The following is a 10,847-nucleotide window of genomic DNA, read 5'->3' as shown; positions in this document are numbered from 1 at the left end:
AGCCGCTTCCGGTTAGTAGTCCTACAAAATAAAAGCCGATGTCTGATTTTATTTTATTAATTTTATTCAATGTTTTCAATACAAAAACGGGCATTTTTATATCACTTAACATTTTACAAATAATTCTGAGCAGCATACAAATAATTTAAAAAAAATAATATATATATTATATTATATTATATTATATTATATTTTAAAAACCATATGAGACAATAAAAAAATAAGATAAAATTAATTTCGTTATAAATTAATAGGAGGGGGCTTTAATCAATATATACTTCAACTAATCTAACAACTGTCAAAGCACTTCTTTTTACAGGAACTGAATCTGTACAGCAACACAACACACACAAACAGCTCAAATAATAATAATTACATTTTTCATAATTTTTCTGTTTTTGTCAAGAAAAAAATCATCATCACAATAATAAAAAATAATCATCATTTTTTTTATAATCGTTCACACACTCGTGTTGAAGTGAATGTTGAAGTCCGGCCTCTGTGAGGGCTTTATTTTTATTTTTACACAGGAAGTCCTGAGTGAAGACTTTCTCTGCGCTCTGACTGAAGTGAAGTTCCTCAATTCCTGTTTAAACTACACAAGCGTGAAGTTCTTACTGTCATCTGACGTCACACACACACACACACAGACACACACACACACACACACACACACACACACACACACACACACACACACACACACACACACAGCTTAGCTTCCTCTTGTCAAACTGAGATATTTTTGATTTTGTGGTCTGTGGAGAAGCGCCTGAATGCACTGTTAGTTATTGTGAATAATATGTATATATATATATATATATATATACACACACACACACTTCTGGAATCTGGAACATAAGATAGATAGATAGATCTATCTAGATAGATAAATAAAAGTCTGCCTGCCTCTATGGGAATTTAACATAGGGGTGTACTGACTTATGCCCCCTTTATTTTAAGGAAGAACATTTATTTATTTACGATACATTATTCATTCACAAAGAAAATTGGTGTCCTTAAAGGTTGGATTTTTCCTCATTTTTTTAATTAAGGCATTAAGATCACTTTGCAAAAGATGACTTTTTTATTCCTCTTTTTAGTCAACTTTAGCATGGGTGTCCTAATTTTTTCACATGACTGTACATGAAATAATAATAGGATAGAATATAAGAACAAATTGTTTAAAATATCTATAAGTTGGGAATAAAAACTGTAGAACTGTTTAAATAGTATTGATAAAGCTGTAGGTAAACAAACCTACTGTGCAAGTTGCAATTAGTGCAGTTGTGATGTCTATGAGTCTTATCTGCCACTAACTGTCAGTTTTCATGGTAACTTTTATGAACAGCGTTAAAAGAGAGAGAATATAGGCTCGTTGGAGACGAGCCAGGCCAGCGCAGAATGGATCACCGGCGATCGGCGCCCATTGCACGCCAGTAAGATTAGTGTCCGAGTCCCGACTCGCTCTGACGTCATGCAGACGTGGGCAACGATAGGCGGCCGCAGTTTGTAGCCAGGCGCCGCAGTTGCTTTCAACCAACTGCAAGGCCCAGGGGCATGATGGGAAACGCCTCTGGCTCTCAGCCGATCTAACAGCTGATTGGTTCAGAATCGACTCAACACGTTTTATATTAACTTTTAATTGTTTTTGAATCAGAGGGATTTTAATTGCTATTTGTCAGATTTAAAGCTGCTCTAAGCGATGTTGGGTGACGTCACTTCTTGTTGACGTTCAAAGTACTGTCAAACAAAATGGAGGCTAGCTCACCCCTCCCTCCTCCTCATCCCGTCCCCTCCCACTCCCAATTTACCAACCTGTCCAGCAAAAACAGAGCCACCTGTCAGATTGGAAGCCCTTCTATTTGTTCATTGGAACGTCGTCTCTTTGGTCGTGTGTCGGCAATATCAAAATTCAAGAGAATATAATTCTAACGTTAGTCGTTGTCTAGGACAGCTCTCCTCTAGCTAACTTCCCTCTTCACGCGTCTCTCTCCTCCACTCCCCACACCCCCCTTCATGTGCACGCGCACTAACCCCCCCCCAACCCCCACCCCCAAATCCTTCTTGTCGGTTATTGGCTGTAACACTGTTTGTTATGTTTGGTGGTGCAGGTTGGTCAGTTTGTTTTTGTTGCGGTTTGTGGAGCCTGAGCTGTCTACAGAGACCACGTTTTTTTACAGTGTGTTCAGGGGACAGGCAGCTAGCAGATAGTGAGGAGATGTTTTTTACAGTGTGTTCAGGGGACAGGCAGCTAGCAGATAGTGAGGAGATTTTTGCTGTATGTGACAAAAAATGTTGTAGCCCAGAGATATTCAACATGGGGTCCGGGACCCCTAGGGGGTCCTCAGAGTCCCTGCAGGGGGCCTCCAAATTATTGTTAATTTTTGAAAGTTTAAAAAAAAAAATTAAATGTATTAACATGAATCTAAGCTATTATTAGCAAATATAAATCCCCACTGATGATAGGCTTGCTGGCCTATAGGTAAGGTAGTCACTAAGATAGCCATCCACAGATACAGTTCATCCTAAGGATTCACTGTGCTATGTATGTATGTTTCCCTTAAAATATGATTTATAAAATCATGCCAACAATTATTATTTTAACAGCTTTGTATTCTATGCAAACAAGGTATGTATAAAGGCTTTAGAGCACACACACGTTATTGTAGGCCCGGTTTTATATGCAACTTCATTTTATACAATATATGTAGTAGGGGGTCCCTGCTCTGTCTCTATTTCAGTTAAGGGGTCCTTGCTTTAAAACACGTTGAAGACCCCTGTTGTAGCCCTAAAAACGCGTGACATCGTTTAGAGCACCTTTAAAGGCTCATTCTGTACAGAACACATGTTGTGTGGCTGATGTCGTTTAGAAGTCAGAGAGACTAAATCCGTTCAGATTACATATCATCTACAGTCTGTTGTTTAACATCAGCAACAGATCGCAGGTAGAGCAGTTTGACAGCTACTCTGTCACAATAAAAACAACTGGAGACTGTGTACAAGCTGATATATGGGTCTGATAAAATTGTATTTAATCGGAATCGGACACTCAAATGAAATCGCTATTTAATACCACTAAAAAGGCTCGAAACATCACCACACTTTAACGTTAGCATAATTAGGGTCCCTGAAGCATGAACTGAAGCATTGACAACGTTGTAAGTGTACAGATAGTTTATTAAAAAGATAGATTATAAAGACAGTCCATAGACAGTATGGGAATTCCACGTTGCACGGCGTTCGACTAGTCATGACTAGGTTTTCAAGATGGCTCCCCGCAAGTAAACATGAACGCGACTGTCTTACAACGTTGTCAATGCTTCAGTTCCCATTTAGGGACCCTAATTATGCTAACATTAAAGTGTGGTGATGTTTCGAGCCTTTTTAGTGGTATTAAATAGCGATTTCACTTGAGTGTCCCCATGCCCTACATACTAGCATTGTAAGCTAACCAGCGGTCCGCGGTAGCCTCGTTAAAGCTCCAAACTCATTGGATTAGCATGACAACATGTCCCAGAGAGGGACAGAGTGGGTACACAACAGTTAATAACCCCTAGGCTCGTGCCGGAATTGTCCTTTAAACAACGCTCATTATCCATCCCTGTGCGGTCTCTTACCATTAAAGACGTTAAATTAAAATATAAAATATAGGCTACTACGGGACGTAGACCTGAGCCTATACCCTACGCTCCTGAACGCAGCATCACTGCACTTCACCACCACACCACTAGGCTATGTGAGCAAACCGCATACGATCGATTTGACAGCAGTATTGCGAAATTGAAATGAAATAAGGACTATTACAATCAATAATATGTTGAAATGAATTGAAAGGAATCCATTTCTGTAAAAAAAAAAAATCTCTGTCTGTTGTGCGCGTGTGTCAAGTTATAGCCTAGGCCTACCGTTCGTATATACTAGGCTCGCACCTAGGCTATTTAATTGTATAGTCTTGTTAGGCTATAGATGTGAGGGGTGTGCAAACTTTTTTTTTATGAGCTAGAGAGACCCCTTTAAAGACAAAAAGATAATTCAAGCACTGGCTTATGGTGTTTGTAGTTTTTTAACAACTCCCACATTAGGCCAATGAGGTGGGACAAAGGAAGAACTTGTGTTCTGGGCTGCTAATAAATCAATGTCCATACATTGAATATCTTTCAGTGCTGTGACCCATTTACTCCAAGACGGCCTGCTCACCGTAGCACAGGTAATACAGTCCATTTCATCTCTCGTTATGTTTCATTCATCTCCTTATAAACACAAATCCAACACTATGTTGACACGCCACGCTGACACGGTGAACAGCTGTATGCTTTCCCCTTAGCCACACACCTGTGTATCTCTGGCTGTTAATTACATTTATGCTTTTTCGGAGGCAATGCTCCACCCAGTGATCAAACACAAAACTCCATAACTGTCACCAACTAGGGTTGCACAATATTGACAAAATGTGATATTGCGATATCGATTATGAGTGTCACGATTCGATTCAAAATCGTTTTTTCAGGCTCAAGATTCGATTCAAAATTGATTTTCGATTCAAAAACAATTCCCCCTCTCTCCCCACTTTCACGTCTTCATCTGTCCTGTGAAAATAAAGGCCTACAAATCAAAAAAATTATCTTTAAAAAAAAATAATACATTTCCGACTCCAAACTCTGCCTCATATAAACTCTGTTTATGAAGTTGCGGGATAGCTACCGGTGAGAAATAGATGCGGGATGGGATTACTTTTGGCCTCTAAAGTTTCCTCTTCAATCTCGGTTATTTCGTCTTCTCCCTGAGCAACACTCATTCTTACTTTTGTCTTTCTTTTGCTCCACTCACTCCCTTCGCTCTCTCTTTAGGTCCTTTCTTTTCTTTCCCTTCTCTGATTCGTTCTGTATTTGTTGTCTCTATTTATTTCTTCACTTACACTGTCACTCTGTCCAAATATGCACACACAAAATTAACTTTTTCGTCCACCAGCCAAATGGCTAGTGAATGTTCACATTTTACCAGCCACTCTAAAGATTACCATTGTTTTTTGGCTGGTGAGTGAAGCAAATCTACCAGCCAATTGCATATTTTACCAGCATTTGGCTGGTGTATGGTGCTAATTTTGAACTCTGGTCACGTGGTACGCTCCATAGGGTTTGTCACATCAAAATAGATTCATAACAAATACAATACAAGGTTTATTTCAACTGACGGTCATATTGGACTGGTCCAACACGAATAAATAAATAAATAAGGACCATGTCTTCAGAACAGGACATGTTCTACTGGTTGGACAGTATAAAATATATAAATAAAGAGAACAGGACATGTTCTACTGGTTGGACAGTATAAAATATATAAATAAAGAGAACAGGACATGTTCTACTGGTTGGACAGTATAAAATATATAAATAAAGAGAACAGGACACAACTTTTCTTTCTCTTCTCTGATTGGTTCCGTTTAGTTGTCTCTATCTATTTCTTCACTCACACTGTCACTCTGTTGAAATATGCACACACGTGGTACGCTCCATAGGGTTTGTCACGTATTGGCCCCGTGCGCTGACGTGCACTAACGTGCAAGTGGCACGGTAACCACGGTAACTGGCCAATGAAAGATGATCATTACAGCATTTCAACAGGGCTCGACATTAACTTTTTGAGGCACTTGTCCTTTGGACGAGTACATTTACGTTTCACATGTCCATGCACAAAAGTCACTTGTCCGGGTAAAGATTTATCATTTTATAATATATATATATATATATATATATATATATATATATATATATATATATATATATATATATTTTGTGTTTTGCTAATGCAGAATTCAAACAAACCGTTGAAGGCATCCAAGCACTATCAACATTAATAAAATTCAGTTGAAACAGTAGAAACAAACGTGTCCCGTTATCGGTAAAATAGACGTAATGAGTGGCACATAATGTAAAGTAACATGGCATTTTATTTTGTTTGAGTTTTAACTTGTCCAGTGGGGCAAGTAAATTTCTCTTCCACTTGCCCTACAAAAAAATCCACTTGTCCCGGACAAGCAGACAAGCAGACAAGCAGACAAGCAGACAAGCAGACAAGCCTTAATGTCGAGCCCTGGTTTCAAGCTCTAAGTCAAACACAACTAAGCCACACAGCCAACGGACGGGACGCAGCGCTCCACAAAATAAACTAAATATTACATACTTATCGACACTTTCGATATAATATCATGCAAACGTGACATCGTAATGATATTGAGTCGATGCATCATGCACCCCTATCACCTACGTGGTATATAAACAAAAGAAAATTAAAAAAAAAAAAAAGTTGCGTAATGGCTCCAACAGTGTTGTCATTCATACATTGTCTATTCTGTTACTATTTTGTTGAAAGGTCTTGAATATTGTAGTCACTGTCTTGATTTTTTTTTTTTTGGGGGGCGGGAGAGAGAAGAGGGGGGGGGGTGTTCAAGTTGTGAATGTTATGTTTTTGTATGTGGTTAAAAAAAAAAATTGTAATCACAAAAGAAGTGAAAATAAATTCCCCTATGTCCGATTTGTAAAAGGTCTCACTCAGAAGTAACTGTCTGTTGAAGATGGCGGCGGCGGCGGTGGCGGCGGCGGTGGCGGCGGCGGTGGCGGCGGCGGTGGCGGCGGCGGCGGCGGCGGGGTTGCGTGCTGCTGGTGCTGCATGTTTTCGTGCAAAGCCTGAGGTTTATGAAACCTCTAACGGGAAAGTGATAGTGGAAGATGAGTTTTTAAACTTTATTTCTATTAAAATGAAAACACTATCACAGGATGAAATTGTTTTGTTAGCCTCAAACAACTTCTCCTCTGATTGGATTGAACGTTCCAAGAGACTTCTGTTTGATCTATGCCCGACAACGCAACGCAATGTCAAGCATAAAGGCGCTCAGAAGGACGTTAACAACATCAAGGATTGCTTGAAATTGCTCAATGAGTGCGGTGAAAACATTCCCAGGTTTGTCTCACACTTCCTGGATGAACTTCCACTTGTTGGTTTTGGCAACATGGATGCCTCGGCGTTACTCGGCGGGATGGAACGATTGAGCCGGGAAGTTTCTACTCTAAGGGGAGCTCTGGAAACGCAGGCAAGCGTGAGCGAAAACCTGGGGGCGGCTACTGCGGCTCTGGATCGCCGGATGACGGATATTGAGGAGACCCGTGGATCCCCACGCCGGGCTGGTGCTGCCACAGGATCTCAGGTGAGAGAAACGCAGGGGTCGGCGGGTCTTGCCCGCCAGCCACCGGGAGAGGCTATGCGCTCCCAACCTCTATCCCCAGCATGGAATATTGTCCTGAAGGAAGGGAAGCGTAAGCCTCAGAAGCCCCTAAAAGTGACCATACAAGCGAAACATGGCGGTACGAAAATGGGAATAGTTGGTACCGGCACAGTGAGTAACATTCCAGTGATTAAAACCAAGTTGGTGAGTGTTTTTGCCACTAGAGTTTCCCCTGATCTTGATGTGGGCACTTTGTGTGATTACCTGATTGAGAAACTGGGCAGATCTGTGACGTGTCAGAAGATTGACTCTACCCGCAACAGATTCAGTTCGTTTCATGTTACTGCTGAATGTAAGTCCCTCCTTGTTTCGAGCAGGCCCCTGTATAAGACACACAGATTGTACAAAGTCAAGCCAGGCTGGAATGACTATGTGGAAGAGGTACATGCTGAGGCAAGAAGGGCCTTCAAAGCATGGGTTGAGTCAGGCAGGCATAAACATGGTCCCTTATTTGATTATAAGAAACATGCAAATGCTAAATTTAAATATGCTCTACGTTCCATTATGAGGAATGAAAATACAATGAGGTCTGACTCTCTTGCAAGGAAGCTGCAATACAATAGTCCTATTGATTTCTGGAAAGAAATCAAAAGAATGAATAACTGTAAAACATCGTTACCAACGAACATTGATGGTGTCAGTCAGCGGCTCAGAGAAAATTACTCAGTTGTGGCAGAAACATTATTATGAGCTGTTTAATTGTGTTAAAAGTAACTCATTTATAGTGGGTAACATTGATAATAATGAAGTTGTGACTGTTTTCCCTCGAGAAATAAATGATGCAATTATAATGCTAAAAGATAATAAGGCATGTGGTATGGATACGATATCTGCAGAGCACTTAAAATTTGCGAGTAGAAAACTCTGTCCCCTAATTGCTATTTGTTTTACTGGGTTGTTAGCCCATGGTATTCTACCTGATTCTATTTTATCTGTCACATTAGTGCCTATCATCAAAGATAAAGCTGGCAAAATTAACAGCTTGGATAATTAGCTCTGGCCAGTATTTTATCCAAGGTCTTGGAGAGGATTATACTGAATAGGCTGGAACAGTTTGTCCTGACCTCTGACAACCAGTTTGGCTTTAAATCTAAACATGGCACAGATATGTGTATTTTTGCCTTAAAGGAGGTCCTAGATTTGTATAACAGGCATAATTCCACAATTTTTATGTGTTTTATTGATGCCTCTAAAGCCTTTGATCGTGTAAATCATGAGAAGTTATTCTACAAATTGCACAACAGAGGGGCTCCCAAATATCTAGTGAGAATCTTGGGTTTTTGGTATGCTCATCAGTCAATGTATGTGAAATGGGGTAACTCAACGTCTGCCCCATTCAATGTGAGCAATGGAGTTAGGCAGGGAAGCATTTTATCTCCCTTTCTTTTTAATATTTATATGGATGATCTATCAAAGCTGCTAAATAACTGGAACAGGTTGTATGGTTGGGAACACCATTATCAACCACCTGATGTACGCAGATGATCTGGTGATTCTTTGTCCATATAGTGCTGGCCTTCAACAGTTACTAAGGGTCTGCTCCCAATATGGCTCAGACTTTGACATTAAGTACAATTCTAAGAAGAGTAATATTGTGATTTCTAGAAGCAGGGAGGACAAAAAACTGTCATTTCCTGGTTTCTCTCTGTCTGGTACTGTCCTTAAAGTGTGTGATGAGGTCAAATACTTAGGGCACTACATAACTGATGACCTGTCTGATGATAGGGACATTCACAGACACTACTGTATGTTGTATGCACAAGCTAATATGCTGATTCGCAAATTTAGTATGTGTTCATTGTCTGTGAAGACCACACTTTTTAAAGCTTTTTTGCACCCCAATGTATACTGCCCATTTGTGGCGTCGCTATTAAAAAAAGCAGTATGCAGAAACTCAATGTGGCATACTGTATAATGATGGCATGAGGCTGCTGCTTAAAATGCCACGATGGAGCAGTGCAAGCCAAATGTTTGTATGTGTTGATGTATCCACCTGTCCTGCTGTACTCAGGAATCTCATGTACAGATGTATGTGTAGACTAACGGAGTCATTCAACAGCATAACTGCAACACTAGTGAACCCTGCAATGAGTGCGGTCAGGTTTACTTCAAGATTGTGGAACCATTGGTGTTTTAGTCTATATGCTGATTTCTGAACACTCTTTTTGTGTATTGTGGTGTGAACTGACTGTTGTCATTTCTTATTGTTTGTGTTTTATCTTGTATTTGTCTGTCTTTTGCTATGTTTTGTATTGTGCTATGGACCGTTTTTGTGTGTGTCCTGAATAAAGACTATGATGATAAAAGAAAATCAGTAGGCTAGATACAGACAGTATAACAGTATTTATGTTTAAGAAACATTAATACCAGTGGTGTAGTCTACGTGATACGCAGGTATACGCAGTATACCCACTAAGAAAGCTCCAGGATTTCCATATACCCACTTAAAAATGCCCAATCACACATAACAACATACTTTCTATTATATTTTTGATATATTTGGAATTGTCATCTGTGTTTTTCTTCTTCACATAGGCTCTTTTTATCTTAATTCTTACTCTCTTATTTTTAAACCATTCTGTGTGTGTAGCATATATATATATATACTTATATTGTTTGTTCTGTTTAACCTGTTTGTTTAACTTATTTTAGAGAATGTGTGACATGCACCAACAACATCAAAACATATTCCTTGTATGTGTAAAAAACGGACTTGGCAATAAAGCTTTTCTGATTCTGATATCTGATAATATATTTTGCGATATATTGCAAGTCATCATTCATTCAATTTCCAACTTCAAATTTTTCCCAATTTTAAATGATGTCCCCAAATGATGTCCCCTTTGTCAACATCTGTTTGATCTAAAAAGATATATTTCTCCGTTTGTTCATCTCACTTCAATGTTATTGCTGCAAAATGGGATAGTCAAGCAGACAGACTGACCAACAAATATATAATAATAGATCCATACTTGGCGTCTGTGTATCGATACAGTATTGCCACGGAAAATATTGCGATACTATGCTGTATCGATTTTTTCCCCCCACCCCTAGTAAATTGGTACATAAAAGTGTATCAGAATACAGGAAATGACGTCGTTGATGCTCAAAACCTCCCTGGGGGAGGACACCCAGACGGGCGCCTGGTTAGCTCACCTGGTAGAGCGGGCGCCCATATATAGAGGTATACTCCTCGACGCAGCGGTCGCGGGTTCGACTCTGACCTGTGGCCCTTTGCTGCATGTCATTCCCCTCTCTTCCCCTCTCTCTCCCCTTTCAAGCTATATATATATATATATATATATATAAGCTGTCCTATACAAATAAAGGCCTAAAATGCCTCAAAAAAAAAACTTAAAAAAAAAAGGGAGGACACCCAGACCCCCCCACTATGATATGCCGCCCCCCCTCCCCCAAAGGCAGATTCTGGCCCATATACAGTACAGTATACCCACTACAATACATTAGACCACACCACGGATTAATACAGTAAAACATTTCATATTATTATTATTTATTATTATTATTAATAACCTTTCCATCCCCTCTGTGTTGATTATTAATA

Source organism: Sander lucioperca, chromosome 12, assembly GCF_008315115.2.
Source record: "Sander lucioperca isolate FBNREF2018 chromosome 12, SLUC_FBN_1.2, whole genome shotgun sequence".
Lineage (NCBI taxonomy): Eukaryota > Metazoa > Chordata > Actinopteri > Perciformes > Percidae > Sander > Sander lucioperca.
Note: the sequence above shows the minus strand (reverse complement) of the source record.